We start from the raw sequence: 19,750 nt of genomic DNA, 5'->3' as shown, positions 1-19,750 counted from the left end.
GAATCAGAGAGATGATTATTATCATTATTATTATTAATGATGTGCAGGATTTGGTGAGCATTTTTCTGTACAAGCACCAAATCATTTCTTCAGTCCCAGCACTGAAGCTCCCCAGGGCTGTTTCCTTCCTGCTCTTTTCTCAGCCGTGCTCCTCATGTCCAAGCCCATGAGCTCCTCACAAAGCCATGGCCTCTTTTGGAAGCCCACACTATCTGCTTGAGGCTTTACTTGCTGCAAAGTTGTGCTATGAACTACGAAAAATAAAATATTTTTATATTTTCAGCTGATATTCGTCTTCTTTTGTGTCACCTGCAAAGCCATGCCCAGCACCAGGCTCCATGAAACAGACTCTACATCTTATTTAAAGGGTGGATGGGTCTTTCTTTAAATATCCAAATTCTATCTTGTTACAGGGCTAGGGAGCAATGGGAATAATAATTACGATGGTTTTTAAGTTTTTCTCAACTGAAAGAGTTTGCTGATGGAGAAAAACCTTCACACATAAAGCAAGTAAAAATCCAGTGTGCACCCATCCCTTCAGTGGTAATTATTGCTCACTCTTGATTTAACCAAGTGGCTTTGATGAACACAAAAATAACTTTGGGCATACAGTAAAATATCAATTTCTTGTTACTAATCCCTAATTTGAGCAGAGAACTAAATAAAGCAACGAACAAAACTTCTCTTTGCATTTTACACCCTGAAAAATGTTCCTTTCCTAGATTACACATTAGGAGAAAATTTTAAGAGCTGCTTGAAACGAATGCTTCTAGTAGGAATTTTCAATTACACAGCACTCTTTGATCTATTAAAAGGATTTTGTGATTAATATCTGTGCTGACTACACAGAAATCCATCTGTAACTCAGCTGCTAAATGCCAGTCATCAAGGAAAAGTCCTGTACACACTTAATGTGTCCTGTGAAAAGGGTGTGTGTATATATATATATATATATATATATATATGAAATAAAGTTTTTTTACCCATTTGCCCAAATACCATGGGATCACAACACACTCCTGGCTCCACTGAAGTTAATATTAAAACACAATAAATCCAGTTGTCTGAACTCCGTAGGAAAGCAGAGAGCTGGAATAACCACATTTCCCTGCTCTCTTGCCTTATCCTAGGGCTGTGCGTGGAGCTTTTGTCCCTGTCAGTGCCACCACAATTCCTGTTTCATGTGGCCCCTTCCTTTGTCTCACAGGCATTTTGTGGCTCACAAAAACAGCCAAGGGATGGGTTTGTTCCCCCCTCTGGCTCAGAGCTGCTCTTGAAGCATCCGACGAAAGGGAACTGCAAGCAATAATCCCTAAACTCTAGTGCCAAGAAACAAAGCTCCAAATGCAGCAAAACAACTCAGGAGCCCAAGTCTGGGTGCCAGAAGTGAGGCAAAAGAGAGCTCTGCCATAAAACCTCTGGGCAAACCCAAGATGCTGGAGGATGAGCCCTTATTCTGTTGTCCAGAGGGAGCAGAGACCATGGCTCTACTCCAGCCTCTTCTCTGGGGAATTTGGGCTTTTTCCAAAGAGGAACACCAGCCACTGAGAGTTTTAAGATGCCCTGAGGTGAAGCAGTGCTCTGGAGCTCAGCCCTGATGTCCTGGGCATTGCTTTGATGCGTCAGAGCCTCCCTGGACAAGGTCACTGGGTGCAGGTGGAAGCTTGACCCAAGAGCAGATCTTGGTCTCACGGGCCCAGTTCAGCTTTTTCTCTCAGTGACAACAACCCCATGGCAACTGCAGGTCACAGAACTGACAGGGAAGGTTACTTTTTAATGCTTTCTTCTTTCATATTCCAGAAATAAATTAAAAAAAAACCCCAACCATCTAAAAATACGTTTAATTTGCTAGGTCAGTTGAAGAAGTTAGCATTGAGCTAACTTTAGGACAGACTCCTTCCGATTTCTTTCTCACATGGGGCTCTGGTTGCAGAAAAGAGCATAAATCAAAATGACAGAAAATTATATACTGCAGCTGAACATTGAGCTGTCAGCACTCCTGGCCAGTGCACAAACTCACTTGTGAAAAATCAACTACAGCCTTGGGAAACACTCTCCCGTAAAGCAGGACTGCTTGGAGCGGCTGAGCACCACGGCCTGGAAGTAAGTGCACACAATTTTCCAGCCCAAATTGGCCATGGCACTGTGAAATGTGACACTTGTGCACTGCCTTTGGTGGCCACCTTGCTGGAATACAAAGGGGTCAAGGAAAGGAGTGGCTTAGCACAGAAAATCCAGGGTGGTCCTTCCTGGTCCTTATGGGTGTTGTTAGGAGAATGTGTTCTTCAAAAGCCACCCAAAAGGACCAGTGCATCACAGCACATGAACAATATCAACTATTTTTAACATGATGCAGCTCAGACAGTGGTCTTGAGGTTCCAGTTACTTGTGTCCATCAAATGCTCCTCGGGAGATGACTGAACATCCTCCTCTCCCAGGGAACATTCATCACTGTCAGGGGTGCAGCAGCTGAGCAGTTCTGTGGCCCCTTGTGCTCTGAGCCAGACCCTCAGCCCATACTGAAGTGGTTAGTCCAGATCAGCACTGCACTTGGAGACATCAGGGTGCTGCAGGAAACCAGCTCTGCAACTTTAACTCTTCAGCTGGGAAGAGAAGCTCCAGCTATCAGGGAAACTCCAGTTTCAGAACTACTGCCTGCTACAAAGTGATGGCTTCCTCCTGCTGAAGCATAAACCAAGTTGTATGGGCCTGATTTCAAGTATCAGCTTCTGCAAGAATAACAAGGTTCAATTACTGTGTGAGTCAGATTTCCACCTGGGTAAGTCTGTTCTGACAGGCTGGGTTCCCTGCCTAGACTCAGCTATCAGGAATGGTCTTGAGTTGTTCCAACTTCTGCACAATCCCTGGGATGGTTCACACAGATGCAGCTGAACATCTCTGAGGGATGAAGGGATCTATGCTGGCTTGCCTGGTCCTTCCAGGAACTATTAGGAGTCTTTGAAGCAAATACAGAGGAAACGTGATACACAGAAAGATGACCCCAAACCCACAGACTTTGATTTAATTCTTTTGTATCCCACAGCAGCTGGGATTCCAGGAGTGATCTGTGGGTTGAAGAGGGGATTGGATGGGGCTGTCAGCCAGTTCCAATGGCACTGTCACAGGGAATCACTGCTGGAAAGGGAATTGGACCTACAGAATGTGGAATGTGACTGAGTCTCTATGAGCTGGGAGCAAACCATCCCACCAGGAGCTGAGAGGGCATGTCTGAGCTCCAGGCCCTCCCCTAGGAAACTTCACACACCTCACTTGTGCTCTTCTCCAGCAAAACATATGGGGAACAAAAAGGAAACAGCTGGGTTACTGCATGGGCAAAATATTTAACAGATAAAAGCCCAAGTGGAGGTGGCTGGCATTGGATAGTCATGGTCACAGGGATGGAAACAGCGTTAGGGCCCAGCTCAACCTGAGACCTGCTGAAACTTGACTTGAGAGAGTGAGAGCAGATGGGGATTGATTGAGCCCTGATCAGTATCACAAGTTAAAATTAGCTCTTACACAGCCCTTTAGAAATGGGGGTAGGTAGGAAAAACACCAAGCAGGGTGAAAGCAAGGCACAAAGTGAATTTCTGAGACACAGCAAATCCCACCCCACAACTCACCCTCTGTTTGACCAAGGCAGTTCTGCGCCACCTTCAGACTTCCCACCAACTCCCTGCCTTGATTAAACAGCACCAGCTCCATAAAATGAGATAAAAAAGCCTAAGACCATTTCTCCTGACAGTATATTCTTCAGGGGCTCTTACCAGGGCTGTAAGATATGCAAGACCGGGTTTAACAAGGTTTTCTTTATGAGGAATGCAAACAGACACTGTAACCTTTGCTGCTTGCTTTGGAAAGATGCAATAATTAGACTTGGTGCCACGAGTGAAACTCTCTTTTTTTTTTTTTTTCTTTTGTGAAACATGCAATTTAATCAGTTTGGTACTGAAAACTCAGATAAATCACTGACAGGTCCCTGATGGACAGCTGAGGGATGGTTGTAAAGCACATTTCCTGATCATACAATTGGAGAAAAACCTGCACCAAAGTCAGAGCTCCAGGAAACCCCATACCTGGACCCTCTCATGTCATGGACAGATCCCTGAGATAGGAAGAGAGGCTTTTGTGGTTAAAAGACTGGATTTTGGAGAGCTCCAAGCAAAGCAAACCTTTGTCAGAGCAAACCAGCATCCTCCACTGCTCTTTTCTTGCCTCCCAGAACTTCACACGCCACTAATTGTGTTTAATTGTGACTCATTTAAATTCAAGCATCCACAAATGGGTAGAAATTACAGCCAAATTGTTTGCTAACACCTGAAGGAAGTCTGTAGGCTTGCGACTTAATTGTTCCCATTTATGTTAAACTGCTGCAGTTTTCACTGAGCAGAATAAACCAGCTTAAGTCCACCACTTCTCCATGTGAAATATCTCAACAGGTGGACAATACTAAGATTGAAGGCATTGTGCATCCTTCTGCACAGTTTACCTAAAAATAAAATTAAATTAATTGCCAAATGCTAGAAATCACAGAATCATGGAATGGTTTGTGTTAGAAAGGACCTTTGAGATCATCTTGTTCTGCAGGCAGGGACTCCTTCCACCATCCCAGGCTGCTCCAAGCCTTGTCCAGCCTGGCCTTGGACACTTCCAGGGATCCAGGGGCAGCCACAGCTTCTCTGGGAACCCTGTGCCAGCTCCTCCCCACCCTCCCAGGGAACAATTCCTCCCCAGTATCCCATCTAACCCTGCCCTCTGGCCCTGGAAAGCCATTCCCCCTTATCCTGTCACTCCATGCCCCGTCAGAATTCCCTCTCCAGGTCTCCTGCAGCCCCTTTAGCACTGGAAGGTTGCCATTCCCCAGATCCTTGTTTTTCTGAATTTCAATACACTTCTTGGGGTGAACACTTGTACTTCTTAAACATACATGTGCTGAAAATTTAATTGGAAGTGTTTAATTGGAATTTGTTAGTTTCTAATCAGTTGGTTGCATGGAGATGCTCTAACCAAGATACACAATTCCAGAAACAGCTGCTTAGAAGAGGGTGCTGAGAGCACTGGTAGGGCTAAAAGAGGTGCATGAGGAGTGCTTGGTGTCCCTGCTGCACTCTCCTCTAGCAGGTTTTCCACCAGGTCTTTATAAACTGCCATGGTCTGGTGCAGGACATCACTTTGGGAAGCAAGGAATGGGATGGAAATGAGGATTGTAACCACAGATATGAAGAGGTTCAGGGAGAGCAAGCAGAACTTTGTCAAAATAAAGAAGTTAAATGACCAGAGAGGTGAGAGAACAGATCAGGAGCTGGAGGCTGGCAGGAACAAAACTCCATGAATTTCACATAAAAAGCCTGGGAGAGAGTCAGCACAAGTATTTCCCAGACTCCTCTCCCCAGGCATGACATTTACTCATGGTGACTGCAAATTAACCCTTGAGCAAGCCCAATTCCTGGCATTTCTGCAGGATGCAGTGCACCCTCCGCTCTGAACACACAGCACTGAGGAAGGGGATGACAGCAGCTCTTTTCCTCCACCCATCCCTATTTATTTTCTCTCTCAGCAAACCCAGCACAGGTGAACATGCCAGATTAAGAGCTCTGGAGATTAAAATCCTGAAAGTCTGTGGAGAGGACATATACACATCTATACAGTCAGAAAGAGGCACAAAGGGAAAGCAGGATGGTGATGGGAAGATGTGGTGTGAAGCACTACTGTCAGGACAGAGGCTACTCCTGGCTAAATGCTCTCATGTCATTACACCAGAGCATGAGATTTTATCAGTACTGACTTCTTCCCCTTACCTCCAAAATCCCTCATGGAAAAATGCACTGGAAAGTCAAGCTGGTTTGAACAAATATTTAAACAAGCAGAGTACTGGTGTTCCAGCATCTGGGCAGCAATTTTCCTGTCAAAACTGCAGAGCTCTCTCATCTTGCACAGCCAGAGCAGTTCGGCAGGGGCCAGGCATTTAAAAGTGTGCATACCAGTGTTCTGGTGGAGGAGAGGGAGCAGCACACATGCCTGATCTGGTTTTGGACTGGCTCCCAGCCTGCTAATCCCAAAACAGCTGCACACGTGTCCTGGGGACAGCTGGTACAGCAGGGAGAGCTGGAACCTGGTGGGCACAGATGGGGGGACACCCAATCAGTCCCTTTTGCCTCAAGGGGTTCTGGTCCCTTCCTCTCTGTCCATAATCCAGGTATCTTGTGGGCTCTGAGCTGCCATGGTCCCATCCAACCCTGAATCCAAAAAGCCATCAAGGCTCAAAAGCCTGGCTCCATGCTGGGTGCTGGGTGCTGGATTTGATTCCTGAGAAGACTCAGGTGGAAGGGAGTTATTGCATCAGGGACTGCCATCCTCAGCCCCACGGAAACCACTTCAATCCGTCTTACACAGTGGTGGAATGCATTGGTAATATTTGTTCAGTGCACTCTGTTAGGCCAACCAGAACAGCCAAAGGAAACATCTGAGAAACAGAAACATGAAACAGATGAACATCTGAGAGCACAAAATGCTTCTGCTGCTGCAGAGGTGAACATTCACCCTCAGCCACCTGAGGTTTCCCATCAGGCTGGCCCAGACCCATTTCACCCAGAGTTGTCTGTCCAAATACAAGATGCTCTGCCCAGGCTGGTCACCTGAACCTCTTCAGGAGCCTCCTGCTCAGGACAGACAGGGCACTCCAGAGGGAAAGGGGAAGGTGCACACAGAACCATGGAATCACTTAGTCTGAGAAGGCCTCTGAGATCACTGAGCCCAGCTGCTCCCCAGCACTGCCAAGGCCACCACTGCCCCATGTCCCCAAGTTACACACCTACAGGTCCTTTAAATCCCTCCAGGGATGGGGGATTCCACCACTGCTCTGGGCAGTTCTTTTCATGAAGAAATTCTTCCTGATATCCACCCTGAACCTCCCCTGGCCCAGCCTGAGGCCGTTCCCTCTCCTCCTGTCCCTGTTCCCTGGAAGCAGATCCCAAATCCCCCTGGCTGTCCCCTCCTGGCAGGGAGCTATGCAGAGCCAGAAATTCCCCCTGAGCCTCCTTTGCTCCAGGCTGAGCCCCTTTCCAGCTCCCTCAGCTTCCCTTCAACAGCTTTCTTCCCCCTTCTTATTTATCCCATGTTCATCCCAGCTTCTTAGATAACAAGTCTGGATATGAAATAACCTCTGGAAGAGATGATTCTTTTCCCTATTAACTCTATTTACACCAGATGACAAGCTCATACCCCAGAGCCAGCTCTTGGACAGCCAGAGTTAGGTGTAAAGAATCTAACTTTCCATAAAGCTTAGGTAAAGTTTAGTGAGATAAATCCAAGCCCTTGTTCTCCTGCAGGCTGTGAGCACACACTCAAGTGAGCCATGAATGCCAGGCATGGGGGTGTCAGTGCAACGAGCCCCTGGCTGGGCTGGGGTGCACTGGGGGACCAGAAGCTCTGTCTGTACATGTGGGTGCACCAAATGCTGCAGTGCAAGCACAGCACAGCTGTTTCCAATAAAAGCAAAGCCTCCCTCTCCCCCTCCAAAGTTAAACGCACATTTGCTTGTTTTCTGAGAAAAATCTGAGAATTGCCCCTGCTCTGCCAAACTCTCCAGTCTAACAGGGTGTTTGCAAGCACCCTGAGACTCAGCTCTGCCTGCTTGGATTAATTACTGATGACCTGCTTGGCTTTGCCAGATGACCTTACTCAATTCAGTAGAAAATAATTTTAAATGCCCCTGAGAAAGAATTTAGACATAAATATTTTCTTTGTGCATACACACAAACAGATGTGCATCTTAAATGGAGCTGATGCATTAGCTATTAATCAGATTTAATATTACACAGGAGTGAGAAAGATTAATTTCAAGGGTTGAACGTAAAGCTCAGTGGTGCTCAGACATCTTACTCTGTTAGATACTTTTAAAGACCTTAGCCTAAGAGAATATTTCATTGCTTTCTTTAATACATCACTTACAAAATCCCTATGAAAGGTGTAAAATGAATGCTGGCTTCCACATTTGCAAAGCATCTCATGGAGATTTAAGCCACAGAACTGTGCAGATTCTAGCAAGAAAGGAGCTTTGCAGATTATAAAAGAAAGAAGTTTTAATTTAAGGTATCAAATGCTGTTCAGAGAAGTTTGACTTAAAAAGTATTAGGTCAGATTGGCACTGATAATTCAACCCTCGAGACAAGACACTCCAAGTTACAGCTTTAAAAGCCTGTTTCTCACCAAAGAGGAATTCGAGCTACCCTAAGGAGAATAATATTTGTCTCCAGATGCTGCTCACTAAATCAGCTTTAATTTTAAATGAGAATGAAACTATGAGCTATCTGTGCCACTCCCAGGAAACCCAAGCAGACAGACATGCAGCCAGTTCTCCTTCCAGAGGGCAGGGACAGCCAATTCACACACGTGTTGGGAACCAACACCACCCTGCTCCAAAACCTTTCTCACGTGGGAAGCCAAAAAAGCACCTACACTGGAAAATTAAGGCACAATTTATATTTTTTGTCTGCAAAACTGTTCAGCCTGACAAGGCAACAGCATGGGGTCTGTCTGATTTCTCTTCCCAGACCAGATTCCAGATAGGAATATTACATCTAACCTCACTCAAGGATGTCAGGAACCCACCTTCTTCTGAATGTGCTCATGCTGAACTGATATAACAAAAGGGAATATATATTTGGGCTAAACCCCAGGAGTTCTGCCTCAGCTTTGACTCAGTGCATGATTTATGCCCTCTGGAATGGCTCAGAGACACCTGAGCACACAGAGACAGCCAAATAACTCAGCCCTGCTCCCCAGAAACTCCTGCCCCTTCTAAAGCAGAAACTTTACTAAAGATATTCCAAATTATAGCTCACTTGCTTAAGCAACTCTGTAAGTGAGATCTTCATAATCTTCTCTTTGGAAGTTTGCATGGCCTGAATGTCTGCCTGCCTTCCCTTCCATGACCACAGTGCCAAGGAAATGAAACTTCATTTGCTTGGGAGATGTATTTAACAATATCTGCAAGTATTGGATGGGGCTTGGAGCAGCCTGGGATAGCAGAAGGTGTCCCAGGGGTGGCACTGGATGGGCACCTTCCAATCCAAACTATTCCATGATTCTATGAAGTGATGGAGCTGATCAGGTTTGCTTTTGGCTTTGTTTCACCGATGAAAAAACCCAGATTTGCTGAGCTGTTGAGCTGGTAATGAAGGAAACTTTGTGCCATGTGCCTGCAGCCTCCAGGATCCTGAATGGGGTTGCTGGGGAGTAAGATCCTAAATCCAGCAGAAAACAACACAGTTCTGTAAGGACCAGCAATAGCCAGCCCTCCCTGAATCCCTTTCATTTTTTAATTGGCAATGGGGACCTCAGGCCAGGCTGCCTCCCTCCAGAGGAAAGCAGGATGTCCTCTGCAGATTAGGCTCACAAAGGTGGGAAGCTGTTCAAAGGATGAGGACAGGCTGCGCTTACGGCCTGTGCTCGGTCCAAGGATCCCAGGCTCCTTGGAAGCACTGCAGGAAACGTGCAGCACCACTTCCCTGGAAACACGAGTGCTGCAGGGATGGCTGCGGCCTCTTCCTCCTCCTCCTGGCTCTCCTCCACCCCGGCAGGACGCAGGAGGGAGCGCTGGGCTGAGGGAAGCCAGTGAACACATTTTTCAAGGTGTCAAACCACATCTAGGCTCGTGCTTAAGAATGGATTACGGAAAGTGCGCTGAACTAACACTGCTAGTGCAGGGATTAAATCCCTGTGTTCCTGGCACCCAGCCCTCTGCTTGGACACAGAGAACAGCCAAGGCTTGTACCTGCTTCCTTCCAGCTGCGAGTTCCAGCTCCAAGTTCCAGCTCCCCGGATGGAGGCTGCTCATGTGTCCCGCTTGCCGTGCTCTCAGTGCAGACTCAGAGCCAACCCCTGGACAAAGCCTCCCAGGAGTTTTGTGAAATACCAAGTCCCAGTCACATCAACAGGGATTTTGCTGTATGTTGTCAAAGAGATAATCCCAAATTTGCAACAACTGAGTGATGAATACCTGGGTTTGGGATGCTTGGTTTCAGTTCAGGGAGTTCCACAGGTTGGGTCTGTGTCCTGTGCTAACTTGCACATCCTCCAGCATCATTTTCTCTGTCAGTCCCTTCCACTTTCATAAACACAATGGTTAACAAATACTATGGCCACCTCCAAATATCTTTTTTAAATTAGTTTTTGTGGGACTGACTGGACATTTCCCATGCTGGCTGTTACCATACATGCAAACTGCAGCCTGGAACCAGAAAATCACCCAGCAGGATGAGTTTGTACCACAACTGGCACGCTCAGAACAGCAGCAGGCACCAATGCTGCTTTCAAACCCTGCCACATTCACACAGGGCTGAGATGGTTTCTGAGTCAGCTCTTCATGAGCTCCAAGACCCAGAAGCCAAGGATCAGCTGTGCAAGGTACTCAAATGGGCTGCGAATGCAAGAGGCACCCAGGGGCTTCTCCACCTCCAATGTAGCTGCCAAGGCTTTCCCATTTCTTAGGATCAGACTGAAATTGGGACATTTCTTAACCATGAAATCAGTAAAAAAGACTTAACAGCTCTAGAGCAGAGAAGGAAAAACCTTAAACAAACAAGAGCAGTGGCATGGTAACTGCTTCACCTTCTTGGTATCTGCAGTATTTGCTTTTATCTGAGCATTGTGGTTGAGGCCAGTTTCCTCTCTTTGCATCAGCTTCAAGTGAAGACTGATCCTTTGCAGAATGAACAGCCCATCATGAACAGCCCATAATACTGGTTTTAGCTGTGCTGCTGTAACCCAACCTGGCATAAATGAAGTTTATTTACATACCATGCTCGATACCTTTGAGAAAATCTAATACTTAAAATACTTCAAAGGTCTACTTTGTACTGGAGGTGGGACAGCCAAGACTGTGGTCTGCACATATTGCTAAATTCCAAAGGCATTTCAGGGTGGAGATATTTGTCTATGGAGTTAAAAACAACCCAACAATAACCCAATACCCTTCAAATTGCATTCAAAGCAGCACAGAGCAATCTGTGGAGGGCTGATCAATCCTCTGATGTTTTTTCTCAGTCTAAAATGAAGCAGTGGCTTGGGGAGTGTGTGCTATGTCAGGATAATGTATATAAATGTAATGAAGAATTTTTTGAAACAAACCACGCAAGCCCTTGTGTGGAAAGGGCTTTAGCAGATCCTAAAGGGAGAGACTTCATCAAGTAAAACATTAAAAGAAATGTTCTAACTTACAGCACTATACATTAATGCTCAGCAATGTAAAGAGTTTAATTGCCTGTTGCTTTCCCACCATAAATTACTACCTGCAGCTAATGGAAAACCTTCCTCCAGACCTGTTTATTAACCTCACTCTCATTTCATACTCTCATATGGATGGAAAAAAGAGCAAAGCAGCCTGCAGTTGTCTGAGATCCCTGCAAATGGGCATGTCCTGAGAAAGCAATGAACATTTAAGAATAACACGTTTGGTACAAGTTGCTTGAGCAGCTCATCACATATGCAATAATCTGAAATGATGATTGTTTATTTTTGAATTTAATAATTAGCCAGTCAATGCTAAACCATGCTGCCACTCACACACAGCTATTTCCTGCCCTGGAAAGGACACTTCCTTCTTTTGGGAGAAAAAACCCCAAATCATAGAGCCATGGAGTGGTTTGGGTTGGTTAAAGACCATCTAGTTCCATCCCAGAGGAAGGGGAAGGTGGCTTGAAGGAGGAAGAAAAATTACCCATCGGAGGGGTGCAGAAATGCAAGGTGACATTTGGACCTGGGTTTCACTGCTCTGCATCTGGGAGATGCTAGTTAAGATACAAACACAGAACAACAAGCCAGAGTCCCAACCCCTTTCCCAAAGGATTAATTAAGGAATCCTCCTCCCAGCCCCCATTCAGAAAAATCTGGCTGGAAACTAAGTAATAGCAACTGTTTACCCCATTAGAGCTCTGCAGTAAGAAAGGACAGCCTCCTACAGCTTCCCACAACTTCGGGCAAGATAAACATCTTTGTTGTAAAGCAAGAGCCTCTCCAGTTTATTGATGGAGACAGAAAGTGCCAGAGAATGGGAGCTGCTGAACCCAGCCTCTGATTAGCAATTAAGAACTTGGAGAGGGGCAAGGCTCTGGGCACAACGTCCTCCCCACTGATTCATAGAAAACCTTCTCAAATAAATTAGCCATCCCTGTGGTTTTAGTGCTTGGGTATGCTCATGACAAACGAGCCTCACAGGACTCTGTGTAGCCACTGGATCCAGCCTGAAAATCTGGGGGAAGGTCCAGAGGGCTGCAGATAGACCTGTGCCCCCCTCACCACATGTGGACAAGCCCCAGGGTCACAGGGAGCCTCCAGGATGGCACACTGCAGCAGGCATGTCCCTCTGGACTGCCACAGCACCAAGAACAGCATGGGAGACAGGCTCTGTGGAGCTCCCTGACTCCCTGCTCCAGGCCCTGAGCAACCTGGGCTACTGGAAATTGTCTCTGCCCATGGCAGGGGGTTGGAATTAGATGAGCTTTAAGGTCCCTTGCAACCCCAACCATTCTGTGACTCCTTGTGCACTAGGCTGGGGTGCAGCCTCACACAGGCCTGGGAGCAGCACCCACCTCCACAGCAACGCTGTGACTTACTCTGGCACATGGAGGAGACATCAGATCAGGTATTCTCTCTACAAAAGGAGTTACAGAAACTCTGAAGGCTGCTCACATCAACAGCCCCTAATTGAAATCTGCAAGGAGGCTGAGCTGACGGATCCTCCCAACACGATGTGCCCAGAGAGGTTTGCAGAACTCAGATCTGACACTGCTGAGAGCTTGGCTTGTCCCCACACCTCCTTCCCCCAGGAAAAGCTACAACTGAAAAGTCCTGGTCCTCGGAGGGAGCACTGCTTTTTATCAGATGGTAACAATGAGTACATCATGAAATCATTTAATAGTTCTCATTAAATGCCTTGCTGGAGAGCAGCCCTGATTTATGGACATTATGCCGTGGGTATAAATAAAGCTGCAGTTTGCTTGTAACACAGCTGGTCCCGAAAATTAATGTTTTGTTTTCCATAACCTTTGTACTCTCCCCTTCCTCTGCTACTATGGCAAAGCTCAAGGCGTGTAACTCGATCGCTCTGGGGAACAGGAGACACATCCAAGGGCTCGCAGGGGCTCAGCCCTGCCTCCAGACACAGCTTCCCAAGGGCAGCCCTGCACTCCTGAGAGTCCCCACCCTTACACATAGGTGGATGCACCTTCCTGGCTCCAAACAAAACCCTCACCAGAGCCTTCCTTGCCTCTTGTGCTGGAAGTGTTGCTGGAAAGGCCTATCTCGCCAAGTTCAGCTCCAAGAAACGCTGATATATTTAGCACTGCCGCATAACTTTCCATCCTTAGAAGCTCAGTATTCCTTTTTCTTTCTGTGGCCAGGGAACAGGACAAAAGCCACTCAAACCAGATGTACATCCGTCTCCAGAGGAGAGGAAATATGAGGCTGCTGTGACACAGGACAGTGGCCAGAGACATTTTTTAATGCTTATATTAACCACAGCACCTAATCCTAAGCAAACACTTCATCAGTTGGACGGTGGGGTTTTTTTAAATCACCTTTTAGTCCCAGCACAAGGTGTTCACTGAGCGTGTGACTGAGCACAGGGAAAACTGCACTTCCAGGCCAGGCAGATGCTGAGGAGGCTTAGGAGAGAGTTATTTTAAATGAGGATGGGGAGCAGGGCTTTGCAATCATATGGTTTGCATCTGGATTTTACAGGCATGATAATTTTATAACCCTCTCGTAGCAGTTTTGAAGCAGTGCAATATTCTTTGCTGCTGCAGGGACAGAGCTGCAGGAAACATCCTCCTGCATCTGACAGCTTAACGTGGCCCTGAGCCTGCAGCCCTGCTGTAAAACAGGCAGGAGGAAGCTGGCAGGGCCAGTGGAGTGCAAATGGGCACTTGTATTACACTGGCACTGAAACATGAAGTCTTAAAATTGACCAGTTTACTTCTGCTCACAGCCAGGCCTGTTATATCTGGTGATTTTCTATCAGTATATATGAGTTTTTCTTCATCAGTGTCACTTTCTAGTGACTGCATGTGCTTCTTTTCTGGCTGAAACCAAGAAACCTCTTACCCAAGCAACCCTTTTACACGTGTACATGATACATGGGGCTGCAAAATGATTGCAAGAAGAGACTTTAGTGCAGGAGGACTCAAAGCACCGAGACAGCTGAGAACAAAACAATGAGAAAATCACCTCTAACCATAGCAGGAAATGTGGGAAAGATTAACTTCTTTTTTAAGAGTAATATTTTTACATTTCCACAGACACAGCCCCAGCACAGTCCCAGCTGTGTGCATATTCCAGGCACTAACTGTACATGGACTCACAATCTGCCCAAAACCAAACCTCAGCTATCATCAAGCTTAGTTTAGCCACATATTTGGCCTCTAAACATGAAGAAATTAAGAGTTTTTCCTTGGGAGGCAACGCAGATTTTGGCAACCGCTATTGAGTTTTAAACATTTGAAAGTAATTGCTAATGCACAAAGAAGCTGGAATTGAGGAGAATTTTCCCCAGGTTGGAGATCAGTGCTGGTTTCCACTCCAACAGCTATTGAAGTCAGTCAGATTCAGTCCAACATGCCCTACACAGATGTCAGCACTGTCCCCAAAACACGGATACTCACAGACACATACATGCATTTGGATGTCTTTCCCTCTGTAAATGGAGAAAATTTATATTCAATTACCTTCCTTTAAAATGATACATAAAGCAGGAAGACAACTTGTTTCAATAGAAAAAATTTATTGGACTAGTTTCTAGGGTGAATTTATTTGTAATAAAAAATTTTGCTAGGTGATGGATTTAGATGAATCTTACCTAAAGACTCTGGCTCTTCTTTCCTACCAGTTCATGTCTTGATAATTAATAAAGATTAAATTTTTTCGTGGAATTTAGTTACATAAAAATACATCAGTTTTGCAGAGGTCATTAACTCCAGGGTTTCTGCTGAGCCACAGGGTCTCCATGGTTGATCTTGAGCTGCTGCAGGTTCCAATCCAATTTTTCTTGCTATGAACCTTTGTTTCATTTTATTGCTCTTTGTGTTTATGAGAGAGGCTGGGAAGGAACAGAGGACGTGGAGAACCTACTTTTGCTTCTTACACTTGTGACCTCAGGTACATCACTTGGCCTTTCTTGGTTTCCACAAGTGAAAAATGAGAGCAACAACTTTCTACTTTGTGTGAGCACCTCAGAACTTCATAGGGGAAAAACAGATACAGAAAAGTGAGGTGTTTCCAGACCCTCCAAGATTAGGCAGGGAGAAGATTCAGAGTGATGGATGAATCTGTGGTCAAAAAGAGAATGGATCAGCCACAAACTGTTTGGGATGATGCCCTGACCAGCTGGGAGCCATAAATGGATTTTGGCATTGACTTCAAGAACTTCAGAGTTTGACCTTCTACATTGCAGGACCTCATCTGTAAACCAGAAACAGCAGGATTTCTGTCTTCCCATTCCCTCTCACCAACATGGATTTTGCACCCCGTAAGGACAGACTGTGTGTCACCTAAGGTATTAAACTCAGCTTTGGTAGGAACCTGGAGGAGGACTGAAAGGCAGTCAAACAACCCTGCAAGGAACACAACCAGCAACAAGAGGAAGAAGATGAGAGAAAGTAAGGAGGAGCTGTTTGTGAGTCAGCATTGAGCCCCTCTGGGCTGAAACAGACACGGGGTGTGGGCACAGCAATTTCAGTGATAAATTTGTATATAAAGTATGGGATAAACCCTGGCCTCTCTGAGCAGCTTCCTTTGACTTGAGTGGGAATTGCTTCCTTGTAGCTGAGAGCAGGATTTGTCTCTCTAGGTGTAATGATAAAAAAGAGAAAAAACCTTCTTAGATGATCATCACAGAAATGATCCTGGCCTTTCCAACACTGATATCAAGAATTCTGGTAAGCCCCCTTGTGATTGCATTTCTGCCAAAAAAAAAAATTTAGAAATTCAGGTTGTTGGCTTGTGTTTAAGAATGTTTTCATAAAGTTTCTACTGAATGTATACAAAAAAGCAATAGCCCTGACTTCCTTCCATCCACATGGAATCACAAGACTGGAAAAGACCCTGTGCAAACCCCTGGCCCACATCAGGTCCTTCCCCCTGGACAAGGGGGATGGCAGCAGCTACTCCTCAGAGCAGGTACCTACAGTCACTGCCCCCAGGAAGGGAGCTGCTGCCAGGAATTAAAGGTAGCCAGCCATTCTTTGCTTACTGTAAATATTTTTCAGCCAATAATTACAGCCTGTTTCAATCCTCCACACTGGAAAAAGCTTGCTATTCCCGAGGCAGGGGCAATCCAACTGTGACTGCTTCTTCCAACACCTCCAGCTTCCTTCTGGAGCTCCTCTGGAGCTCTCCAGCCTCCAAGGGACCATGACCAGCAGCCTGACTGTCCCTGAGGGAGGTGGCTTTGGCTTTGGCCTCGAACAGGCTGAGCCACTTCTTGCCCAAACAAGAGAATCACAACAAGCAGCCGCCTCGGGAAGAGTTAAAACGAAGAGTCCTGCTAACGCTTAAGTATTACAAATCTTTCCAGTTAAAATAAATTATTCAGGAGATGTCAGCTTCCCATCAGCACCATATGAGCTACATTTTTAATAGTTCTGTGCACTGAACACGTTCTGTCATAATATCAGTGATAGCGAGCTGCGAGACGAGGAAGGGGGAAACGCGAGCACGCCGTGAACATGAAAGACGGAGCTGCTTCCTCTGAAGGGCCATGAAACACACGTTGCTCCAGGCAGAGTGGAGAGGAGTCAAACGGACAGGAATAATGCACTGACTTCAGGAAACACAGCAGGAGCCTCTTCATTCTCCCTCAAAAGCACTGTCCTACCTGATGGATAATTCACCCACCACCTTCCACTGTCTTAGGTCTCATTTGCTGTGAACGAATCCACTCTGTGGCTTCACCAGATTTTTCCAAACATAAACTGGAATCAACACCTACCCTAAAGTCTGCTAAATTAACAATGAAGAGTTTTCTGCTCCATGTCTCCAGGTATAATAATGAAAGAAGGGAGCATTTCTTTTTGCCTCAGATATTAAAAAAACCACATATCTGCCCACTGATCCATGTATTAATTTATTTGTCCAAATCTCAATCCATGTGGCCAAACACTTCTTTCTCCCATCCCTGTTTCTGTTCCAGAAGAGGACCAGACTTCCCACAGGAAAGATGTTTGGGGTAAATAGCCCAAGAGTAGTCTCTTGTTTTGCTCAAGGGAAACAGGCTTTTAAGGAATGACCCCAGATTCCCACCCTTCTAGCCTCTGATTAGGTAAACAATTTTGCCTCCAGAGCTACAGCTTCAGCTGGTTCAGCTTTTAATTGACAGAGAAGGACACAACGAGTCACTGCAAGGCATTGCAAATCAAAGGAGAGAAAAGGGAAGGGGACATGGGAGATCCACAGCCTGTTCCAGCAGCACTGGGAGGCACATCAAATCCCAGCTTCTGAGAAGCAAACACCACCTGTGTCTTGTCTCTTACAAATGAGAACAGCTGCTGACAAAAGCATAGCAGCACCTCAGTAGGCCTGGTTTGCTTTTAGGCTGAACCCAGCAAGGTTAATTAAGGATGTTTTACTAACTGGTTCTCCTGAGACAGACCTAGATTAAGAGATGGCTGTTCAGGCCAACAAGGCAGCATATGGAGGATGGAAGAAAGGACCAAGGTTTGGCAGGAGTTGAGGAAAAAATGCAGCCTCTTGTTCATGGCTCAGAGGTTCCGATGAGCGCGAGGCATGAAATCCCTCTGGATGCCCTCACACACTCCCACTGCTCACCCAGCACCTCCCTGGGACTTGAAAGAATTCTACAAAGCACAAAAATGCTGTGGTCAGTCCTGAGTGGGCCCGATGGCTGAGCAGGCAGCAGACAGAACCCGTACGTGCTCAGGCTGGAATGAAGAAAATCCGAACGCAAATATGCCGAAGGATCACTTGCAGGAGTCAAGTCCCCAAGGGAGTGGCAGGATGAGCCTTTGCCAACACAGTGGTTTCTGGGAGTTAAGCCTGTGCCCAAAGGAGGGCTGAGTGATGCCATCGAGTGCAGGAAGGGTCCAAAGCCTGAAGGTACAACTGAACTACAGGCTTGGAGCAGCAACGCTCCTGCCCATGTGAAAAAGAGAATAACAGCCCCTGCAATAAAGCCAGAACTTCATCAATTTCTCCGTTTTGATTTATGCCTGCTCCTTCAGCTGTAAAACAGTTTAACTCCACTCACCTACTGCAGATGGGTTTCATCTGCCATGGCTTTGTACCTCGTAAACTTGGACGCAAGGAGGATGAGCTGGCCCTGTGGTCAGCAAGAGAATGCTTGGTAAAGGCTGATCTGCATCCTGGAGGGAATCCATCATCCAGACTGGAGAACACAGGATACAGGGGTGGGCTGGAAGTCAGCTACTGTGTGGATGCACCAAACATTTGGTGGAACATGAGAACAGGAAGCCTGAGCCTGCCTGTCCAGAGACAGTGACTGTAACAGTGCCTGTCCTTACAGCACACAATGCGTGTGTCTGCAAGACTGTCATGTGCCACGTGAGGAGGGACATCAGGGGAAATACTTCCCTTTGGGTACCTGGGAGGGTGAGGAACCTTCATCCCATCAAGTGTGAGGTGAGCAGAGCACCAGGATGGAGAAGCAGAGCAAGGGTGGGGAGAGCCAGCTGCAGTTTTTTGGAGCAATGCTGCCTGAGGTATCAGGGATGTCAATTCCCTTCCATGTCTCCTACTCACCCCATGGAAAACCAGTTTATCTGTCAAATCTTTAAACCAGTTTATCTGACAAATAAAAGAAGCACTGATCTTTTCCAGAAGTACTGAGCAGTGGATCAGTACCAAGATCTACCACAATGAATTAATTCTGGCCCAGGTCCGGCACTAGTTCCAGTGACAGTACCTCCAATAGGAACTGTGCTCTTCTAAATGGAATTTCTGGCAAGGATAAAACTGAGCCTCTGCAGTCCTCATCTCCCTGAGCAAAGCACATTTCTGAGTGCCCTCTGGAAAGCTCTTCCTTGTCATGTTACTCTCCATCCACTCCAGCAGTCCCACTCGGTCCCTGGGAGGCTGAAGACAGTTCTAGGTATTTCCAGACCTGCTCTGTGTTAACAAGAACCATAGTGCAGCAGCCAGAGGTTCAAAAATGCAGTGACCTTGTGAATAGTGAAGCCAGAGCAGTCTGGGTTGTTTGGAGCCAGCCTGGCAGTGGCTGCATTAAGAATGCACAGACTTGAATGTGGAACATGTGTTTGCTGAACAATAAAGCCTGAGCAGGAAAGCTGGGGCTGCTGAGCCTCCTCCTCTCTCTTGGCAGCTTCAAAACTGGTTTATGACTTTGGGGGTGAAGGCACCATCAGACAGGTGGGCTGAGAGGTGAGCAAGAGTTTATCGTAACATCTGTCCCCAGAATTGTGTGTCAGAAATGACCGACAGCGATGGAAGCAGCAGGATTTGGGAACATCAGCAAAGCTGGGGTCAGGTCCAAGCTGGTGCCCACTCTGGCCAAGCCCTGTTTTTTATTTAAATGCCTAAAATCAGTTGCTGCTAAGTCCCTGAGCAGCTTTTTTGGATTCTGTGAAACCCTGATCTGCTCCAGGCATCCCATGTGATGGCTGTGGCAGTGGCCAGGAGTGGGAGCCACTGAGGGTCCCTGGCAGAGAGGGCTCCCCAGGAACACCCAGACCTGGGTGACTGCTCTGAAATCCCAGGAGGT

At 46.5% G+C, this 19,750-nt stretch overlaps 1 protein-coding gene across 3 annotated transcripts in view; it reads right to left on the bottom strand.

The window, feature by feature from the left end:
- LHPP (phospholysine phosphohistidine inorganic pyrophosphate phosphatase) overlaps positions 1-19,750 on the bottom strand; it is a 70,793-nt gene that overhangs the window by 1,651 nt on the left and 49,392 nt on the right. The window lies entirely within an intron of this gene.

The sequence above is a fragment of the Pseudopodoces humilis genome, chromosome 9, assembly GCF_049639895.1.
Source record: "Pseudopodoces humilis isolate 2021_Gansu_Grassland_sample_001 chromosome 9, ASM4963989v1, whole genome shotgun sequence".
Lineage (NCBI taxonomy): Eukaryota > Metazoa > Chordata > Aves > Passeriformes > Paridae > Pseudopodoces > Pseudopodoces humilis.
Note: the sequence above shows the minus strand (reverse complement) of the source record. Positions and strands in the feature narration are given on the sequence as shown.